The 23,056-nt window shown below is 42.1% G+C and overlaps 1 long non-coding RNA gene across 1 annotated transcript in view; it reads right to left on the bottom strand.

Annotated features, from left to right (window-relative positions):
* Positions 1 to 8,542: 8,542 nt before the first annotated feature.
* The window catches only part of LOC132251705 (uncharacterized), a 109,841-nt gene continuing 95,327 nt past the window's right edge, over positions 8,543 to 23,056 (bottom strand). Inside the window, exon 3 of the long non-coding RNA XR_009463647.1 lies at positions 8,543 to 8,599. This is a non-coding gene — a long non-coding RNA (uncharacterized LOC132251705). The remainder of the gene's footprint in view (positions 8,600 to 23,056) is intronic.

The following is a 23,056-nucleotide window of genomic DNA, read 5'->3' on the forward strand; positions in this document are numbered from 1 at the left end:
GCCTTAATCAGGCACCTGCTGGCTGCCTGCTCCAGCCCTTAAAGTGGCAGGCACCAAAGGTGCACTGCCACAGAGTGCTTTCAGCCCCTGGAAGCTAGAAGGAAAATGTGGTGAGATACCTTTTGGAGAGAATGGAAGAGATGTGGCAAATATCTCAGTAATCACCAATGGGTTTTTTGAATGCATACTGCAGCCTTACAAATTTGCATGGTTTCTTTCTTGCTTTTTTGTACCCAGGTAACATACAATACAAATTGCTTTCCTTTGTTGAAACATCGTATTCTGGGGAAAAGGTGGTCTGCGTCAGGGTTAATGCAGAAGACCAAAAAACAGCCTGTCAGCTGAGTACGAATTCCTGGTTCTACCAGTCTCTGCTGGCCAGTGTCTTTACCTGTGTCTGCCTCAGTTTATCCTTTTGTGATAGTCTGCTTTCATAAGTAGGGAGATGGAACCATAGCATTGCAAAGAATTTCTTCTATGAATATGCTGCATCCCTTGTGCATAGATCACCAACCTTTCAAACCTGAGGACTTGACATACAGAGAATAAAAGTATTAACTGTTCATTTAACCTTGATGTTACACCACTAAAATTGGCCGAGGTTTTGGCATCTACTTCAATGACCATAAGATGGAGGTATAACTGGGGACATAATTCTTTCTGCCTTATTCACTGGAGTTTTGTAGCCACAAAAGGTACTCAGCCCGCTGGCCCAGATCCAGCAAAGCACTTATATACAACACTTAACTTGGGTAAAATTGACAACTTAGTCATGTGTTTAAATGCTTCACGGGACTGGGGTTAGTACGCTTAGCATCTTACAGGACTCAGCCAGATGGATGGAGCTCATCCTGTGCTAGGTCTGTCTACCCAGTTCAGTCCTATTTGGAGGGCTCAAATGCTTACTGCAAAACTAACACTGCTGGTATGAATGAGGCTGTTGTAGGACCAAGATGCTTACACAGGTTGGAGACAGAGGCTGAATCTGGCCATAAATGAATAATAGAGCTAAGCTTCTCTCCACTCTCCAAAAAACTTTCTGATTAGTCCAATTTCATATTTTTTAAAATGCCAGGTCTGTATAACACCTGCTGGAGTCCTGAAATATGAACAAAATTAAACACAAAAAGTTATGAGGCGAGACAAAAAAAATCAAGGCTTAAATAAACGTCTAATAACCTTTAATATCTGCAGTAATAGGATTTGGTGCAGTAATTTATAATTTTTATACAAGCAACAGCTAAGATTTATGTTGGTAGTTATCATATGCCATAATTATAGGTTTTCAGGAGCTGCCTGGCTAGAGGGACAGTGTCTGTTTGTACAAAAGATAATTATGAGCCAATAAATGTAATTTTTTCCCATGTGAGGCAGACACAATAGATAAACACACACCCCATCTTCAGGCTTGTTCCACATCACTGACACTGAAATGTCCCAATTTTCATGCAGGAGAATACATTTTCATCCACTGCACAAATATGGGTGAGTTTTATCTTGGTACATATATGGCTCCTAGCATCAAAATATCTGAGCACCTCCCATTCTTTAATGTATCAGTCCTCATAAACCCCCTGTGAGGCACAGAGCTACACAGACACTCAGGGCATTTACAGATGTGCTCCGGGAGTGGGGAGGCACTTTAATTATAGCGGCTCTGAGAGCCACACTAATTAAAGCACCTGGAGTGTCACATGTATCAGCGTGCCCATGGCGAAAAATGGTGGCAGGGGTGCTTTAACTAAAGCTTATTGAATATGCTTTGGTTAAAGCACCCCTGCTGCCATTTTTCAGTGCAGGGGCATTGATACACGTAACACTGGAGTCTTTGCAGAGCAGTACTTACCATGCTCCAGCAGACTCTAATTGCATCAGAGCAGCTTCACTGCCTGTCTATAGGTACCCTCAGAGCCAAGTCCAGAAAAAGAGTGAGAGAGCCACCTAAAGTCAACATACTCAGTTTGTAGCTCCCTGGAACTAGCCAGTCGGAAAACTCTGAAGACAGGGCTGATATTTTTTAATCTGGCACCTCATTCAGAACAACTGCCGGGATCCCCAGCCTGCAACATACTACATTTCTTCCACTGCATGAGCATGGTCTGCACTTTCCTTTAGCAATCCAGCAATAACAGAGCTCCTGTTGCACAAGACCAAGAAGTCAAGAACTGAGGTTTTATTCCTAAAGGGACTCAAATCTCTATTGCTCACCAAAACTGGAAAATGCCTCTGTTGCCAACCTGCAGATTGATTTAGAGCAGGAGCCACTCTCCATCCTCTTATATTTTCTGTATTGCCTTGCCAGAAAGAATTCAAGATTCACTGGGCCAGAGAGAGAATCACTGAGGAGCCTGGTTCTGCAGCATAGTGGCCAGAGCACTCGCCTAGGAGATGAGACAGTTGATTTCTACTTCAAAGCCCAAACAGGAGGCAAAACAGAAAGAAGTTTAGTGTATTCTTTTACCCCTTGTGCTTCTACAAGACAGAGGATGAGTGGCTCAGTGTGATAACTGTTGCTCAACAAGGGAGTAAGCTCTGGTTTCTAGCCTAGCCCTTGCTCCCAATGGTGCAAGAACTTACCCACTGCACTGCTTGCCACTCATTTTATCCAACAACTATTAACTGCAATAGATCCATGCGTAAGCTACTGAGCACACTCAGTCTAGGCATACACATACATGTCCACAGCTGCAACTTAGACCATTTCACTTACAGACTGACAAAGAAGAAAGAGAATTATTTAATCTTTGGGAATGAGACCAGGTTCTGGGGGCAGGAGGGAAGCTTTCTGAGGGCTTGGTCCCACAAAGTACAGACCATTCCCATAGGCTAGGGATAGAAATTATACATCAATTATACATCAAAATTATACATCAACTGGTATAAGTGATTGGAAACTGGCTCAAATCCGTAACACAACAGAAGTTCAGAGCACATGAACTGCTTTCAAAATGGTTGAAACAAGTTTAAGATAATCCTGGCTGGATGTAGTATCAGACTTAACTGATTTAGGTTAAATGGGTTTATTGAACTTCTGTCCCAGATCCCCTCCAGACTCAAGTTAACTCACAGTCCCCCAGCATCCCAAGAAGTTTTGCACCATCCCCACAGACCTTCCCCCCACTGGGTGGGCAGCTTTGGCCTATACTGTCTGCTCCAGCTCAGCAGGGAAGCATGGTCTAGCACCCCCCAACTACTGGCCTGAGTCACTACAGGCATGTGGCTGCATTTCTGGAATCAAACGTGAATGCCTGTTCATTTGCTTATTGGTTATTTCTACGCAGCTTAGACTAACCTGTGAAGATTGAATCGATTCAGCCTCCAGCTTTTTGACAGTCTGTACTTAGCCACAAAGTGAAATGAAGTAGATGTACCCAGTATCTCGCACATTGAAGATCTGAGCCACTGTTTATCTGCTCAGGCCAGTCAGTCCATCTGGGTACTTCCTAGATACAAGCCTCCTCTCTAGTATCTGAGAACCTCTCGTGGTGATGTGCCACCTCTTTGGTGTGTCAGAGACTTGTAAGATGGCACTGGGTCCTAGACAAATATCAGTGACAAATAATATTTTTCACGGCCCTCTACAGCAGACTCTTGGGTACTGCAGTTGATCCCTATCATTTCTCTTTCAGGATCCAAACCATCATCTTTAAGTCAATGGGAGTTTTGCTATTAACTGCCATTGAGGCTGGATCAGGCTTTTAGTTTGGAGCTCTGCTGGCTATTACCTGCTAAAAGAAAAGCCTTCAAATGCCTCTCTCGCAGCTGCACAATTAATTTATTTTCCTGTAGGCTTTCAGAGTCTATTGGATTTTACTTTTTTTCCCTCTGCTGACTCTTCAACCCTTTCTTGAAAGCGTTACTTAGAAGTTAACAGGCAGAAAGAAAATTAATGAGATGAACACAAACGGACTCCAAATGGTTTCTACATTCAGAGCAAACTTCATCCTGTACAGGGTAGCCTACTTCCTGTAGTCAAAATCAATTATTGGTAAAACAAAAAGAAAAAATAACAGAGGCTTTGGAACAAACAATTTCCTGCTGTTTTTCTTTTTTTATGTCAAAATATTTATTCTCTTTCCCTTTTTCTTTTATACCATCACCCCTGATTTTGCTTTTCAAACTTTCTGTGCCATGCAGTGAGCTGTGAAATACACTTCCATGCTTTCTCATACACAAATCATTCTCTTAGCATGAAATTTATCTCTGTGCAGAGAGTCATCACTTCAGTCCCAGAGGATGAATTTCACCCTTGGTTTAACAACCAGATATGCCACAGACTTCCTCTGCCATAATCCCACATCTGTAAAATGGGCAGGTTGATACTCTCTGTCTTCCAATTTTCACCTCATCTGCTTGCTCTACGGGAGCTGTTTTTTGCCACATGTGTAAATTGCCAAGTAGAATGGAGCCAGCTCTTATCTCAGCTCAAGAGTCTACAATCCAAATACATATGATTTGGGATTATGTTCTGCATAACTATATGATTGTTTTATAAATAGTTGCATAATAATTAACGGTTGCTTTCAATCCATAGCTTTTTTATGGAAACAGTTCTGCTCTTAGGAGATAGGTGCAACACTAAACCCAAAATTTCCAGGGTCTTTTATATTACCTTAATACAGTAAGAAGAATATGGATTGTACTCAGCCTAACTTTCTGGGGTCCAGTGTGCTCCCATTTCATTACTGCTTTGTAGATTGATCACTGTGCTCTATGCCACAGAATATACATTTTAATGTAGCATATTCAAAGCTAGCTGATATATATATATTTTAAAAGCTTCCTAAATTTGTCCTACAAGTTAAGAAATCCATAATTTGATACTTATTCAAAAAGAGATAAGGAACATTATACCAGATGGTAAGTACAAAACCTCAAGAACAAAACTAGTCTTGATATCAAGAACACATTTCAGTATAATGGACCATATAATTAATCCATGAACGAGATGACAAAGTCCCTAATCATACAGAGAGTCAGCTGGTTCTTTGTCGATTTGGTTACTAACTCAACTGTTTCATTTAATACTCTGAATTAATGAGGGGTCTCATATCCTAACAAGCTGAACATTAGTGGATTTCTGCATTGAACACAAGATCCTCAAAAGGTTTAGTGGCAAGTGGAAGCTGCAGTTATGAAAATTAAAAGTTGATGGGCATTTGGGGAGAAATTATATGGGCTCCTTGGTGACTTTAACCCTGAGAGATCATTTCTCAGAGGGCAACACTACCTGGAGGCTCATGTACTGGGAAAGAGACATTTTCCCTTAATTGTGTTTACAGTCTCACTCAGGAAGAGGCATCTCTCACGTGCTTTAAGGAATAAAATCTCTGCCACACCTTTTCCTTCATGTTTGTCAGTAACACCGAACTTGAAACAAGATTTATGTCTGAGAACACTTTTATAGCAAAGGCCTCAGCGTACTCCTTTGCTTAGCCTGTAATAACGCTTTTGATTCACTTGAATGCCACACAGGACTAATGACCTGGCATTGTTAAAATGCTATTTGGTGCTCCCAATTAAGGACACTTTTGTGATATCACATGAGGTCCTTCCCCTCACTTGGCTTGATTATGAAGAATATTCTTGGGCTTGACTTATTTACTCTAAAGCTCATTTATATCATTTAGGCAGCATAAAAGAAGGGCTTAAAGGGGTTATATATATCAGCTTTGAAGGCTTGTTTCAATGCATTCCTTTTCCTTATAATCGTTAGTCATGAGATGGGGAGGGAGGGAAGAATGAACCAGGAGCTGCCGATGTTTATATGATGTAGAAGTAAAGAGATTTTACACTAATATTTATAAGAAATGAATAAGCCAGCAAAATGTGTAACAGCTTGGAGTGCAACCTAAATAAAGGATACGGACAGCTGTCCTTGCAATGTGTTGTTATTTAGGATGTTCTAAAACATCATTAGTCTAATTGAATATATGTTTAAATGGAGTGTTTCAGTGGTTACTCTGACTGCACAGCTAGTCGTAGAAAATGAACACAATCTATCTACATTGAAATACAGTGGAATAAGCAAATCTACACCACTTACAAATTATAGTATGGCATTTCCCACAATATGTATCACTGAATCACATGGGCTGTAATTGCTTGGGGTGACAAAATTGTAACCTGTGTATAAGTGCCCAAAACACCACGTACGTGGCTAGAAAACTGCCATTTAGTTGCAGTAAAGATAACAGAATTCTGCCCTTAGCTCTCATGCAGCACATTCCTCTTTCAATCTTAATGCACACCACAAAACAATAAGTATCAATATCCCCATAGCACAGGTGGAGAAACCATGGCACAGAGATGTGATATGACATCGCAGCAATAATGCAGCTCCTGTGTCTGAACCTAATGCCCTTGGCAACAAGGTGATAGCACTCTGCAAGGATGCTGCAGTCCTGTCCCTGGGATCACAAGCCAGGATCAGTCTGTATCTGAGGAAAACAATCCTTTTAAAAAGTGTCTGAAAGATACTTCATTATACACATTGTAACATCCCAATGGGTTGCTAAACAAGAGTAAACAACATAATGGATTAAAGTAATGACAGGCAAACCTCCAAAGGCTTGAGTCAGATTGTAGGAAATAAGCAAAAACAATAAACATCTCATATAAATGCAAGATGTTATTTAGCCAGAAAGAAGCTGACAAAAATGCTGCCAGTCCTGTGTGTTCTCATTGCAGTCCTTCATAACATCTATTCACCTAAAAGTTTGATCTGCTCTTCTTTGCTCAGACCTCAAGGGACTAAAAAAGTGCCTGAGCTCAACTTGTCCCATTGAAACCAATTATATCATTGGTGGGTTTAGATACAGTCACATGCTCAATGTGTTTTGCTGCATCAGGGGCTTTATACTGGTGCAAACCATAAGCACTGAAGGCAGTCATCAGGAGCTAGTTTAAGAGGGAATTTTGGTCAACTGATAGATTAAGGTGTTGCTGTTTCCACAATGTTATAAATGGGATGATCTCTGCTGCATGGGACAGGAATCCTAAGGCTAGGCACCAGGATGGAAACGGTTAAGAAGCATTGCATTCGAGCAATTAGAGAGGTGAAAGAAAATGTCTAGTGGTTACAGCATGTGGTTAGACATTACTAAGTTCAAGTCCCTGCCCTACCTCACCCTTCTGGTCAGTGTGTGAGGTCAAGCAGGCCACAGAGCTTCTGTGCAGCTCTGTTTCTCCATCTAAAAGACTATACATGAAAGCTTGGTTACATGTAATGAAAGAACCAATAAGAGTGAAAGATTATTATGGATACAGGCATGCAAATATATACACTGGAGCATCACAGCACAGTGGTTAGAGTGGTAACTGGAGATTCGGTTCCCTACCAAATTCAGTGCATGACCTTTGGCAATATTTCTGAAAGCATCTAGGCATTAATGGGAGTTTCAAATGTGTTGGGACCTGGCTCCTGTGGATGTTAATGGAGTCACTTCTGAAAATTGTACTAGGCTCCTGTCCACATGTTTTGGTACCTAAATACCTTTAAAAATTTGACTCAGTCCCTCAATGCTTCATTTCCTCATCTGTAAAATAGGGATAAATCTTCACTGTTGTGTAGAATGTTATGAGGAAAAAAAATATACTCAGAGGCTGTGAGGTACTCAGATATGATAGGTTTTGGGGGGGTGGGGGGGCTACAGAAGTCCTTAGCTAGATATGCAAAAATATAAAAGTGCTACTCCAGTGAAGTAGGAGAGTGTATGCATCATAGGACCTGGTTTGGGTTTTCTTTCCCCTCGCAGAAAGCATAATTAAATAAAAGTGTTAATTCAATGTCAAAACATGAGAATAAGAGGACTATGGATCTAATGATTAGTACCACTAGGTCATTATCATTCAAGGAAATATAACTAGTTTTCGTTATTTGTGAGTCTGTGGAACAACTGAGCATGTGTTTTGAAAGTATTTATATGAAAGAAACGCTTCCTTCCCTCTCTTAATATAACATAAAAATTGTTGGCTGTAAGAAACTTCACAAGTAGAGCATAACTTGGGTTCAAAATGGGTGTATGTTCCCAGTATTTCATTACAAAGATTATTCATCCCCTAGAGTTGTTGAGGAGATTACGGGAAAGAAAGTCTATTAATCTGTTTTTATATTGTCCTATGATGGTCATCCATAATACTTAGATAGTAGCATGATATGTTTTAATTCAACCACTTTTATGTTACTGTACTTTTAGGAAGACAATTATTTATTAATGAGACAGTCATTCTTGCAAACACGTGTTTCCCAAGTAGACTTTTAAAATATAGACATCATTAATACAAGTGTGGTTAACTGTTCTGTAGAATGAACTGGATCCAAAGCCCAGTGAATCAATGAGAAAGATTTCAATGGAAGATGGATCAAGGCTCAAATCCAGAAATTGTCATGTAATTCTAAGGCTTTAGTATTACATTTGAGCCACTTTGGTCAATAAGCATGCAGAAAACTAGTTTGTTCAAGGGAAGAGCTTGATGTGAAAGAAAGGAAACAAGATAATGCGGGATGAAGAAATTAATCAAACTTATGAAGAAAAACTACTTACTGCATTAGATTGCCAGGCATTTGTGCATACAGTTTATTCTCACGTCTTGGTACCTGTTAAAAGAAAGAATTGCACCAATGAAGATGTATCAGTTTTCCAAAAAATAAGATCAGAATTAGGTCAGACAGAGTTTGGTGAATTGAACCAAAGTATTTCAAGGTCCAAGAAGCTTTGGGACAGATCCTGAGGTAGCAACAGTTAATATAGCTCCACTGATTTCACTAGAGGTACACCAGTTGGCACCTGCTAAGAACTGTGTCTTTCACATGTATTTTAGAGCAAAGGACTCCACATACTGGAGCTAATGAAGTGGCTATTAAAGAGTCAGCATGTGCCGATTGTTACCATGCTGTGGTAACTGAGATAACCATAATTTGCCTCTACATTATACTAGGAAATAACAGAGGCAGTTGTGTGATCTGTTGACTTTTCAAATGACTCCCATTGTACTACCCTGTGAAGTAAATTACTTGCATGTAGGCCCTAAGTTAAAAATGTTTAAAAAGCTATTTTTAATAGCAGTTAAACATCACTATTAATTCCTGCAAGGCTGAGTGTGCCATGCAGGCTTACCCTTTAAGGTTATTTAATTCCTAAAAGCAATAACCTCTGCAGCTGACAGATAACCAGTAGAATATATTCCCCGTTCACACACAGAACTCTCAAAGATGCAACGCAACACCACTGGTTTTGTCCTCTGCCCTGACTCAAAGAATTATAGCATACAAGAAAGAAAATCACCACATGCAGGAACCCAGCACAACATTAAATGAAGGTCCACAGTTCCCACTGAGTTGGGTAGCAGTCATGACCACAGCTCATGATATGATGAATGCCTTGGACCCAGCTCACCACTGCTTTAATTTAATTACAGGCTGGTAGCAAGCTAGAGGAAACTTGGAAATGAATACACCCCCTTCCCATCAGGATTATTCCAAATTGAGTATATGGGGCTTGAGCTCAGCTCCTGAAGTATGTCATTCAGAGCTCACAGCTGATAGAGAGGAGAGACTGCTTGTTACAGCTCCTACTTTAACACTGATTTCAACCAGCAACTCTAACTTAGCTCTGAGTCCTACCAGTATCAACATAAGGAAAGCCCAAAACCTTTCCCATTCACTAACCTAGCCCAGAAATGCCTCCTTAGGCCTTATGCCCACCCCAACTTTTACCCTAGCAAGGGGAAACCTACAAGTCCCCAGCCTAAAATTGCTGAGAGTCATAACTGCTTTTATAATGACACACGCTCATAAATCATTTGTGCATGCAGCTACTGTGATGGCAAGTATGCTTGTAATATTTGCATATTGAAATCATGCAAAGGAAGGAACCTATCAAGAGCTGTGCACCCATCAGTTATGCTACATGTCTTACAGAGAATAACGGAGCTTGCACATGATGCACGAGAGATGGATCAAATAAATCAGTACTAGCCTGTTCAAAGTAGATAGCTGGTGCTAAGAAAGCCCTTGGTTTCTAATCAAATATCAAACAGGAGGAATTGAGGCATAATATTGGTAAAGTGACCTGCTTTCTTCCTGCACACAAATCCACAGGATTGCAGTTGACCATTTTCCCCTTAGAAAGGAAAACAAAGAATCTTTCTTTCATTCTCTCATACTTCTTGGGCTATCCCCAAAACCATTTTCAAATAATCCATTTATAAGCCAGCTGAATTTTTTTTAATGCATTTGAAATATCTGCATTTCACTAAAGGGTCTTGATGGACAGTTCTAGAGGATAAAATCTACTAATCTGTAGAATAGGTACTGCATATGAGGGCAGAGTCTTTTCCCTTCCTTTCAACAATGTGCTTCTTTCCTAACCTGTGTAACTTGGGTGGTATGCAGAAGGTACCCTCTCTTCAAATGGAAGGGATGTTAGCGGGAGTATATATGCTGTGGGGAGCATGGCTGCCCAGCTGTGGCCAGCTCCCCTCCTTCCCTACAGAGCTAAGTAGACCAGGAGTCACAGTGATGCTTAACTATGCACAGGTTTAATATTACACAATAATAGATAACTTACTGTCATACACTTTATTTATACACACACACACACACACACACACGTGCTATTTACAGATATAAATTCACCCAGACAAAACTCTAATTAATCCTGAACTCCAATACAGGCTTAGTTCCCTGTGGCTTTTGGGTTAGAATAGCCTGCATCCCCTGCCCCTCATCAGGGTCCTCCAGCCCAATCAGGGGAAGGAGGCCGCTCAATGATACAACGCAGTTTTAATCAACAGACCAGTGACAAAAATAACAGGTAGTAATGGGTCAATAAGTAAACATACACAATAAGGTTACATCAGCTAAAACATACATACCTAGCGATAATCAATACAACCCAATGGCAGGAATACCTGACAGTGACAGAACAATATATAACATACACAATAAGGTGACATCAAATAGAACATATATACATAAAATAACCAATACAATATATACAAATACAGGACAGCTGATAATCCTCTTCTAATGCAACAGTGAAGACACAGGGTAATACCAGAATCCCAGCAGCATGGAAAAAGAAACACAACCCAACAGTGACATAGTTCCTGTGCCCAAGGAAGAACTAACAACCCAAGCAGGGACCCTGTCACCTAATAGAACACAATTACCCTCTCAAGGTCTCTCAGCTAGGCAGAGTCCTAAATCAGGGAACGCCCCCCATAACAAACAGGAGCCCTGGATTGCTTTTTATGTTCCAGGGTGAATTGTCCCCTCGCATCAGGGGCTTCCTCTCAGCTGCCAGAAGTGGGGAGGGCCCCCTCCTTCCCTGTGGGACTCCCCTTCCCATGTGACTCACAACTCCCACAGCTTTTGAAGGGTTGGGCTTGTCTCCAGCAGTGTGTTGAGGCGAGGCGTCCCCCCCCTCCTGGCATAGTCAACCCATGCCACACCCAGTGAGAAGGCCCAAGCTGCCTCATGCAGCTCTTCTGGCCCGTCAAACACGCTTTCTGCCCCATGCACTGAAAGGGCACCTGTCTCATGCAGGGTTGGGGACCTGCGCTGCCTCATGCAGCTGCCGTGGTCCCGTCCACTCCCGGACTCCCTGTGCACTGTTCCGTGCACCAGCTCTCCAGCCCTGTGCACTGGTCCATGCCCTGAGGGCTTCTGCTCCTGCTTTGCGCAGGGTTTCATAGTTTCATAGTAGCTAGTGTTACCAAATTTGCCCATTACTTTGGGGTGTGCTCATTTATTAGGGATAGTTTCTAGGGTCTTGGTGATTCTGTCAATGTGCTGCTTGTGTTACTATACGGAGCTGTATTTCTCCCTTCTGCAAGCCCTCACCCCCAGTGGAGCTATCTTGCAGGACTCAATCTCAATGGGACTGGGTTCCTCCAGTCACCAAATCAGTCATACACACAAACACACACAAGTTAAAGTGACACGCCTGACCTGGCCGGGCTGATCAGCATGGACAGGCTGACACCCTCATATGCCAAGAATCAGTTCATAAGAGCAACAATAAAATGCAGTCAGACACAAGCACACAGGTAAACAGAATCCCTCTGAATCCAGCTGGGTGTCCAGCTGACACCCTCATGGGCCAGCATTCAGTTCACAAGGGCACGTCTGAGTCAAACTGGGTCAATCAGCCTGTACAAGCTGATCCCCTTATGTGTTTCAAACTCAGCACGTCCCAATCTTTGGCCTCTTGATGAGCAGACCCCACAATAATTTAGGCTTCACAGGGATCTTTAGCATAGGTAAAAAAAGCGTTGCTGCAGAGCACAGGAGGAAAAAGAAGCAGAGAAGGAAAAATATACCCAATTACTACCAGTTTGCCTATAAAAGTTATTTATTGCTAGGCATATGAAATATATAATAGTACTAGTAGTAATAGACATGCAAAAGAAGAACAAACACAAACAATGACAATACTACCCTGGTTTCACTAAGTATTTGGGGAAACTTAGCTCAAGCTTAACTGATACAGTTCAGGTTCAGAAGTTTATGCCTAGAGAGGAGAGAGAGAATGCTGGGAATCTCACCGAGTCCATGGTACCCAGGCTGCAAAGCTGACAGGCACAGTCTGTAGCACAATCCTTGAAGAGAGAGACGATCTGTTCTTCCAGCGTCCCAGGAACGACGGGATGGTGTCAGCACAGGAGTTTTCTTCTTCTTTCCTTTTCCTTCTTTCCTCCTGCTTCTTCTTCTTCTTTCTCTTTCTCCCTTTTTTTTTTAACACTTACAGATTTTTATACCCTCAGTTCAGCTGCTTCGAAGCACCCTCAGTAGTGTAAATCATTGTCTTTTCTATTGACAAGGGGTTATCTGGTTTGGACCATCTCAGGAAACTGATTGATAATCAGGAAACACTTAAGATTAGGGAGTAACCCAAATACTTGGGAGCCAGCTTGAGATTCCTATGGATGGCAGATATACTGATGGGATATCTCATGGTTTCTTCAGGAACAATAGATAGCTTGCAGCATCAGGATTTGGGATTTTTACTTGTTGTGCACAAGCCTCAGTTTAGCATGACTTTTCCAGATTAAAGCAATTATTGGGGTGCTCATAACCTTTTGTGGAGAGGACTTCCACCAGTCATCTCGGGAAAGATACGACAACACCTGGGATTAGGGCTCCAGCAGGCTGGATACTGTGATGAACCCTTAACCATTGTTCAAATGTTGCCCATACCCCCTCTGACTCGGTCTCTTGCCTCAGCATTCCCTAACCCGGCAACCGAGTTTTAGTCAATCAAGTTTAAATAGGCCTCCCATAGTGGGACCGGGGAATGTACGGCCCGAGATGCCTATTAAACTTAGAGCTGTGCGTGTGTGTCTGTGGGGGGGGGGAGTCCTTAGCAAATCCAGATTAGAACTGGTCTGATAAATGCTGAGCTGGGTGTGTGTGAACATGGGTTAATTAACATTGGAAGCACAGATTCCCCATCATGCAGCGCTCTCCTGCTTCTCTGGTCCCAGAATTCACTGCAGTCTCTGCTTCAGGCTTTCTGTTTTCCATCTCTCGTGTAAATGAATGGTCATCTGGTTCCATCTCAGATGCAAATGAGACCGAGGACAGTTGTTCACTCTTATCACCCTTATCTGGAGAGTTTTAGGTACGTCTCTCACTGCATCTTAATCAGTTTAGTTTATGTGGGGGGGGGTGAGTCCTTTGTGAGTCAGACAGACTGCATCCTGTGCCAGGGTTGCCCAAGAATACAGAGCTGAGGCGTAACACTAGGGTCAGGAGGGACCTGAACAGATCATATAGCCTGACCCCCTGCCACAGACAGGAATGAATGCTGGGTTCACAAGAGCCCAGACAGGTGATCGTCCAACCTCCTCTTGAATATGCCCAAGGTAGGGGCGAGGACCACTTCCCTGGGAAGTTGATTCCAGATTTTGGCGACCCTAACTGTAAAATATTGCCTTCTGATCTCCAACCTAAACCTGTTATCCATCAGCTTATGACCATTGTTCCTCGTCACCCCAGGTGGTGCTGGGGAGAAAAGAGCTCTGCCTATTTGCTGTTGATCCCCCTTGATGAGCTTGTAGGCAGCCACCAGGTCCCCCCTCAGCCTCCTCTTGCTGAGGCTGAACAGGTTCAGGTCCTTCAGTCTCTCTGCTTAGGGCCTGTCCTGCTGCCCTCTCACCAAGCAGGTGGTCCTCCTCTGAACCCTCTCCAGGCTGGCCACATCCCTTTTGAAGTGCAGCGCCCAGTACTGGACGCAGTACTCCAACTGCGGTCTGACCAAAGTCGCATAGAGGGGGAGTATCACCTCTCTGGATCAGCTTCAGATGCACCTTTGGATGCATGACAAGGTACGGCTGGCCTTGCTGGCTGCAGTCTGGCATTGGTGGCTCATGTTCATCATGGAGTCAATAATGACTCCAAGATCCCTTTCCGCTTCTGTGCTTTCAAGAAGGGAACTCCCCAGCATGTATGTATGCTGTGGATTCCTTCTCCGGAGGTGCAGCACCCTGCATTTGTCTACGTTGAACCCCATCCTATTCTAGTCTGCCCACTTTTGTAGTCTGTCTAAATCTAGTTGCAGCCTCTCTCTCCCTTCAAGTGTGTCCACCTCGCCCCATATCTTACAGTCATCAGCAAACTTGGACAGTGTGCTTTCCACCCCCTCGTCCAAGTCGCTGATGAAGATGTTAAACAGTGCGGGCCCGAGGACCGAGCCCTGGGGTACCCCACTGCTCACATCTCGCCAGGTTGAGTACAACCAGGTTGGAGACCTGTGCTGCCTCATGCACCTGCCACAGACCCGTCTGCTGCCAGACTCCATGCACCAGGTCTCCAGCCCTGTGCACCATTCTGTGCACGGTCATTGTGGCTCTCTCCATGGCAGGGCTAGGATGCAGCCACTTGCTGCTCCTGTCCAGTGAAGACGTCTTGTGGGAGCTTTTTGGGCAACTGCTCTGCCCCGATGGTAAGCTACACCGGCTCTTTATCAGCCCTCTAAATCATCTCTTGTCAAAGCCCACACCATGTGCTGGACATGTTGGCTTTATTCCTTCTGGAGGCTCTGCCCCAGATTGTGAATGGATCAATCAGGGAGCTTGATGAGGTTAGTTCCCTTTCAGGTCCTCACTTTCGCCTCGCCCCAGGTCAGGTTGGGGCTGCTTTCTTTCTGCCTTCCCCTGACTGGTGGAGAAGGGAAACTGTCCCCACCAATGGGAGCCTGAGCCCTTTGGACTCAAGCTAACAGTTGGGGGCTGCCAGCGAACCCACCAGCCAGCCTGCCACACCTGAACCAAACTTTCTTCCACTACAGGAAAAGCTGATTAATACATTGCTTTCCTTGCCCCATCTGGAATGATCAGGGGATTCATCTCACAAAATCCTTGGATCTTCGGGAAACGGCACTAGGCATTCACATTGGCTCTGTGGTCCATGCTTCCCTATTAATCGTAGAAAGGATACTCACTAAAATGTGAAGCTTCAACATCTGAGACTGAGCTGTATAGAAGGTTCAGTGTAACCTGGGGATACATTTGCTTCCTTATTGATCCCCACTGAGGTAATAAACCTCTGCCTCTAGACTTGTCCTTCCATTACAATACTTCCACCATCTTACCGCACTGGATCCTAACCTTAGTAATGAGTTCTCTCTGGGATTCAGAGATTCCATGCCATGACCTCTTTCTCATCCTTGAAAAGCAAAGGGTACCCATGAGCAGATAGAATCCACATTCCCACCAATCTCCAACCATAGATTTTTGGGCTAGGAGTGACCATATATTTCTGTCTTCCAACATAATGCTAGCTACAGCACTCTCTTATTTGCTTTTAGCTTCAGGAACTGGCATCCGTTGGCTGTATTAGGCCTATGCACTGTTAGGCTCAGGGAAACTTTGACCTATAAGGTTGTTGGCAGCCTTCTCTCTCTGGCTACCAGCCAACTGGACTTTATCTTAGGGTGGGCAGCCAAGAACTACAGAAATACAAGCAGCAGTTGGGAACTGGGTTACTGCTGTTACTTTTAGTTGTTACCAACCAGCCACCTGGCATTTACAACTGCTGTCCAACCTAGGTTGCAGCTGAATCAGTTGGTGAGATATGAAAATCTCTGTATCTGAGCTTTCAAAAGATTCTTTGGACTCAAAGGGCAAATTTTTTTTATCTATTCCAGTAATGCAGTGAGTTGACTTATTGCAAAGAGACTGCAGCATTTAGAGACTGTTTGATTTTCTAATTCCGTAGCTCTTTGCAACAGAGCTTCTTCCACAATTTTGTTGATTACTGTTATAAAACAGAAACATTTGATCTATGGCAAATGCTGGATGGGAGATGGAATTTCTTGAACATTAAATGACTGATTCAGAGACTTCTCATAAAGAAGCTGTTTGTCCCATCTTTTTGATTTATTGCTCTTATGCTACAAGATTGAAATCTGGAAATGTTCTCATGATTCAGGGCTTCTCATTAGAAGTTATCAGTGAAAAACTTGAAAAGGTGGGTTATTCTAGTGCTTTGTATTTGAGAGACTGATCATCAGTGTTTACTAATGTTTCTGTTTGCTCCAAATTCGAGTCAGGGAAATGAATTTCCTGTTATCAGAGGCAGCATATCTATTATATACATTCATAAACCATTTATAGAATCAGCATATAATGTACCCAAAAATCATCTCTGCCTTACATCCTTATTTGCTTGGTAAATACTTTAAAAACTAAAACAACAATTACAGAAGCCAAAAACACGTGTGTTTTCTTTGGACCAGGGGCAGGCAGTTATTGCAGGTGGAGGGCCACTTACCAAGTTTTGGCAAGCTGTTGAGGGCTGCATGGGTAGCTATGGCCCTTGACAGGTGCCCTGCCCCCTGGTCAAAATCTTTTGACCAGAAGTCCCCGCCCCCCCCCACACCCCTGACCTTTGCCATCAGAAGTCCCAACCCTTGCCATTAATTTGATTAATTGAATTTGATTTCAAAAAAATATTTTTGTCCCAATTTACGTGTGTGTGTAGTGTATGTAATGCTGATTGCACAATAGATTAAAACAAACTCTTACTCTTGTATATTGTGGGGGGTGGGGGCATAGGGATGTAGGTACAGGTTTGTGGGGGGATGTGGGTATGTGGGGGGTACTGGGTGTGGATATGTGGGGTGTGGGTGGGTATGGGGTTTGTGGGGGATGGGTGGCTGGGGTGTGTGAGAGGGGTGTCAGTGTGGGAGTTTGCATATATGGCAGTCTGAGAGGGGCTGTGGGTACACGAGTATGGTGGGGTGTGGGACTGACCTTAAGAACACCCCCCCTCCTTCCCTCACTGCACACACACACACACACACACGCTGCCATTTCCCCACTTTTTCTGCCCACTGCCAGCTGGTCCAGCACCACGTGGCTCCTGGGGCTGCTCCTCTGCATTCTTATCTGAGTTTCCTTCTCCAGTGGAGGGAGGCAGGGAACAGCCCCAGGGTCCTAGGCTAGAAGTTGGAGTGGGAAGGGGTTGGGGGTGGGGTGGGACTGGGTGGGCCTTGCTGCTGGCTCCCCCTGGGTTCTACAGCCCCTGGCTCCTGTTATCTTTGACAGGCAGCCAGGAGCAGGTAATAATTAATTTTCTAAATTTTTTAGGGTCCCCACAGATCATATAGAAGGCCTGGTGGACTGGATCCAGTCTGCAGGCCATATTTTGCCTGCCCCTGCTTTAGACACACAAAAATACTGTGCTTGAATAAAATGTAATATGTATTAACCTTGGCCCCTCTCCTGGATGTTATTCCTAGCCCTCTCACTGAATGCTTCATAGCTCTGAAGAAAATAAATTTATGGCCTTTTTGTGACAGGGTAAAGGAGCCTCAGTGCACAAGGGTTAATCTCAGTCTGCAGCTTTCCATTTTTGCAGGGGCTTTATGAGAGAAGGAAATATAATTTGATAAATAGGCCACCAAACAGGATTCAGGACAAACAACCTCAGTTCTCAGCTCTGCTCTTGGCCTTGCCTTTCTGCTCTCTGTGCCCCTGTTTCCCTGCCTGTAAAATGCTCATCATAATAATGCTTATCTTGTTCTGTAACGAATGTTGAGTTCCATGGATGAAAAGCATTGTACAGTAAAAGAGCTAGTGATTTGATTAAAGATTTGGTTTTTGTTTCTTTGAAGGTAAAAAAGGACTAAATGTCAGTAGGAAGTCTTAAGAAGTTCAAGATCAGAAAAGATCCTGTCCTCTTACTTCCTGTATGACAAGCAAAAAAAAAAAAAAATTCATCCAGACATTTCTGTATTGAGCCCAATATCCAAAGATCATACACTGGAGCACATGAAAGCAGAGTGTCCTCCTTATTGCAGAACTAGTATAGTTTCCTTTTACTGGTAGGTCTCCAAAACAGACATCTTTTTGTAAAATTAGGAGCTAGCTAGGTATTGAGAAGGGGAAGAGATCAGATTTACACTCAGAAACAATCCTCCTTAGGTATTCAACTTGTTCAGCCATCTGTGATATCTCAATGTATTTTGTTGAGGAACCTCCAAAGTTAATCACGGGGAGAAGAAAATTCAGAATTTTCCAACTGTGCATGTGCATGGCAGGGAAGGTGCCAGAGTTTTGTACACAGTAGAGAGGCAATTATTTGCTATATCACTAAGTAGCTGGAACAAGATTTTAGTAAAGTTCTTACCCTCATGCACTGTCCTTTTCCTTTTTTAACTTGTCTCCTCTTCCTGAAGGCTGAAGTATCCAATGTTTATCTCCTCCCCATAGACCTCACATTGACAGGAATGGTGAGTTTAATGGGACTAGGGCTATAAGGAAAATAGGGCAACAGATATGGGTACTTAGGACACATATACCTCAAACTGAGGCCCTCAGGTGCTATAGCACAACATAGTGCATCATTGGCAGTATGATACAGCTTCTCTCCAGTGTCACTCCAGTCAGTCTGTAGAAGAGTTTTGAAGTGGCTGTTCATGATCCTGCCTCCTCCCCCGAGATGAAGTAGGGGGTTACAAAGGCAATGAGGGAAGATGCAAAGAATTAAAAATGTCACTAAAGAATTAAAGAAAGAAGATCTTATTCCCCTTGGCACACTCTCATCCTTCAAGGGCAAATATTTGTCAGCACCTTGAAACACATGTGCATACAATTTATGTAGGTCATGTTTTTCTCATTGCTACATATTACTAATTTTGACTTTATAATGAATGTAAGGGGACTACCATTACTTTTTCACATCAAATAAGGGGCTGCTGGCCTGACACTCATTTTTTGATTGCAGGAAAACAGAAATTCTTCAGTTGCAAAGAACTCAGCCCATAACAGATCAGACTGTTTTTTTGACAGTAGATTCGTATTTGAAATCTCTGGGTTTATCTTGTGAATGCTGGGTGCATCTACATGTGCAATTAATATGACCGAATATGCTCCAGCTCAATTTGAGCTGGAGTAAATTAATCCTGACATCACCATCTACTCGTGCATTTAAGTGCAGTAATTTACTGCACTGCTGACCAGATACCACTTGTATGTGACGGGACTATCTGGCAGTGCAATAAATTAGTCTACTGCATCCTAATTGCTATGTAAAAGTAGACAGTGATGCTTTGCGCAGAAAATTTGTCTGCTTTTTTGTAAGGTGTTTTACATAGATGCACCCTTTGTGCAGGTGTTTGCAGCATGTAACAAAGCTAATAATGTGTGGAACCCTGCAGCACCCTTAAAATGATCTTACAGCCTGAGGGCTCCTATCAGCTGAATGAAATGGTGCCAGGAGCCAGATTTGGCCTACAGCCTGGGGGGCTGAATGCTCCTGAAGTAGAATTACACAAGGGTAAAACCAGATCACTGAAATCCATAAGCTCCACTCTGACAACAGGTATGCAATACCAGTGATTTTTTTTTTATTTTTTATGTGCAAAGGCTTGTACAAAACCTTTTACTTTTTTATTTTCCTTGAGGTTTTCCCCAAATGTACTATCACGTAAAAAATCCAAATCTCAAATCTGGAGTTTTGAGGCCACACACTTCACTAACAATTTATACATTTCTTCTATGCAGATAGTGAGAAAGGGATCTGCTTAGAAGTAAAACATCTCCTAAGCTTGACTAATATTTGAAGAAAAGAGAACTTTTCTGAGTTTATAATGAATCTTGGAAAAACTGAGAATGTATGTACAGTAGCTTCAGTGTTTTGTTGGAAATATTTCACGGATACATGTAACTGTACTTCTCCCCAAGGACTGGAATTCATGAACAGTCAATTGACTAAAAAAGAAAAAAAAATAGCAACACCTTGTACCAGATTAGAGGGAAGCTTCTATGAAAAGAAACATACATAATGCAAAAAGCCTTTCACCCATACCTCATTGGCTGTCTTGCCTTTAGGAAGCATTGCGCAAACTATGATGGAAAGGCACACATTAGGAGTTTTTCAGTCAATAATCACCTGTTAGTATTCTTTATGGAGCCCGCAGAAGTCTAAATTGTGGCCACTGGCCAAATATTGACAGATGACCTAAGGCCAGTAGCTGACTCATCTGGAGAATGTAGATGCAGAGGGCTACATGATCAAAAAGAGCCAGGTGGAACCAAAGAGTTAATGAGGATGTGATCTGGGTTATATTTCAAGGTCTGCTTAACAGACAAGGCTTCACACCAAAGATCACCAAAATTGCCTGGGTTCCACTAAGTTGAATGAAACAGCAGGTGGCACATTACATTTGTACTGTGTACACACATACATACACAAAGAGTTTCTCCTGTGTGCTTTCCCTTAGCATTTATTTGAAATAAGATATGAGCTGAAGTGTATCCAGTTTGACTGCCCAGAGATGCAGGGGCTGAAGTACAAGTATATGAGAAAACAGCTGGTAGCCAAAACACTGCAGTTCAAAAAGGAGATGTCAGAATAGCTAAAGACAAGTTAGAAGACTAAACAGAAGCAACAGCATAGGAAGCCTTTAAATATCTTCTTTGAATGCTAAGAAATATTGAGCACAACATAGTTCCCCTAGGAAAAGGACTGTTTTACTTGCATTCAACAGCGTATCTTTAAGAGTGTTGGGTCTCAAAAGCAGTGGAGATTAAAAGAAATTACAAATTATTTCATGTATTATGTAGATCAGAAAAGAATAGTCTATGGCTACTTACAATATTTATGATAAAGACAATCCATCCTGTAGAAGAAGTGAATAGATGGAATAATTTAGAACAGGAGTGATAGCAAACAGATCATCCAACTAGAATATGAGAGAATTAACAATAGCATAAAACTTCCATTAATCACCAAAGATTTACTGCATTCCTTAAATTCCCAGTTTTGGCAAAGACTAAGTAGAATATGCTAACTAGCCTAATTACTTTAATTAACTTATGCTAATAGATCCGATTAACCTTATCAAAAAAGGTTAAACATCTATTCAAACCAAAGCACAGGAGCCAGCTATTTTTCTTAGGTTATGCAGTGATCTGGTGAAATATGGGTTAGGTGACTTCAAAAACCTGGAAAAAGAGTTACAGGCAACCCCCGCTTAATGCTGTTTCGCTTAGCGCTGTTTCGCTATAGCTCTCATTTCACTTTGATACTCGGTTTCACTTAACGCTCACGGGTTTTGCTATAACACTCATGGGTATTGGGCAGGGAGCATCGACAGTGTACAACTTCATCGCCATCTTAGAGCCAAAATAGCAAAAAGTGAAAGTGCATCTGTGCATACAGTTCATTACTTTATTTTGTAATTTTACACATTATTTCAAAGTTTAAAGTGTGAAATAAAGTATTTAAATATGTTTAGATGTCTGAATTAATTGATTTTATAGTACCAGTGGGGGATTTCAGCAATTTTTATAGTACAAGCGGGGAGCTTCGGGAACAAATTATCTTTATTTACTTTCATTCCTATGGGAAATTTGGTTTCACTTAACGTTGTTTCGCTTAGCGCTTGATTTTTCTGGAACCAATTAAGAGTGCTAAGTGGGGTTTGCCTGTACTGTCTTGTCGCTATAGGTTTAAAAAAAAAAAAAAAAAAGAAAGAAAAGCAAAAAAAAGCTCAACTACTAAGGATTTATATCCCAAAAAGATGTTGAAGGAAAGAAATTGTAATTTGTTCTTCGGAGTCTTAATGTGTAACCTTGAGGTGTAACCTTGAAGGTGTAACAACCTTATGGTGTAACCATATGGAGTTACCCTGAAGTATCTATTCCTGGTTAACTCTCTTAATTTGGATTTGTTACACAAAGCTCCAAGGCATCGTACCAACTCAGGAAACCAGGTGGATATTTTTTAAATGTAAATTTGGCATCATAGAATTGTGAATGCTGGAAATCCCACACTGTAACAGTGCAGAAGTCCATCAAGCCCAGTGCTCAGTCTCTGACAATAGCCAGCCCGATCTGCATCAAGAAAAGGTTCAAGAATTTATGCAATAAGAGAATTATGGGATTGTGTGGGCACAGGTTACATTTCTTCCTTTTCCCATTAAAATTTTGTTTCTGCTTTGAAACAAACTTGTTCCTAGTTCTTAATGGACCAATCAGTATTAATCAATGTTAATTTGGTTTTGTAACCCTGATTGGCTCTTGACCTCAATATTTTCTTGTGGCAACAAGTTTGAATTTTAAATGTTGTTTTTTTCATGGCTCGTGTCATAATTTTGCCTTTCTTTTGCACCAAGTGAAATCTGATTGACTGCACTATACTTTTCAATGAAGATGTCAAAATTGACTATTAATAGCAGATTCCTTGCCCAGAAGCAAAGAAGACAGAAAAACGTTACAAGTAAAGACAATAATAACATGTTGCAGAAGTGAGAGAGAAGTAGAGGGAAGCAGCAGTATAGATCTGCATAGCTTCAACCAGTAAGATTCATAGCCAACAAATATGACAATGGGTTGGTGCAGCTACAGGTAATGGTTATGTGTTTTCCCAAAGATTGTTAGAGGAAATGTTATGAGAATGGTTTCCAAAAGCAGCATGAAAAGCTCAGGAAGCCCGTACAAGGAGTTAGTATACAAAGACTTGCTCAAAGGAAAATGTCTCTAGGCAAAGACACATGGTGCAGCCAATAAATGACAAGAGATAGAAAAATTAGGAAAGGAT

The sequence above is a fragment of the Alligator mississippiensis genome, chromosome 7, assembly GCF_030867095.1.
Source record: "Alligator mississippiensis isolate rAllMis1 chromosome 7, rAllMis1, whole genome shotgun sequence".
NCBI lineage: Eukaryota > Metazoa > Chordata > Crocodylia > Alligatoridae > Alligator > Alligator mississippiensis.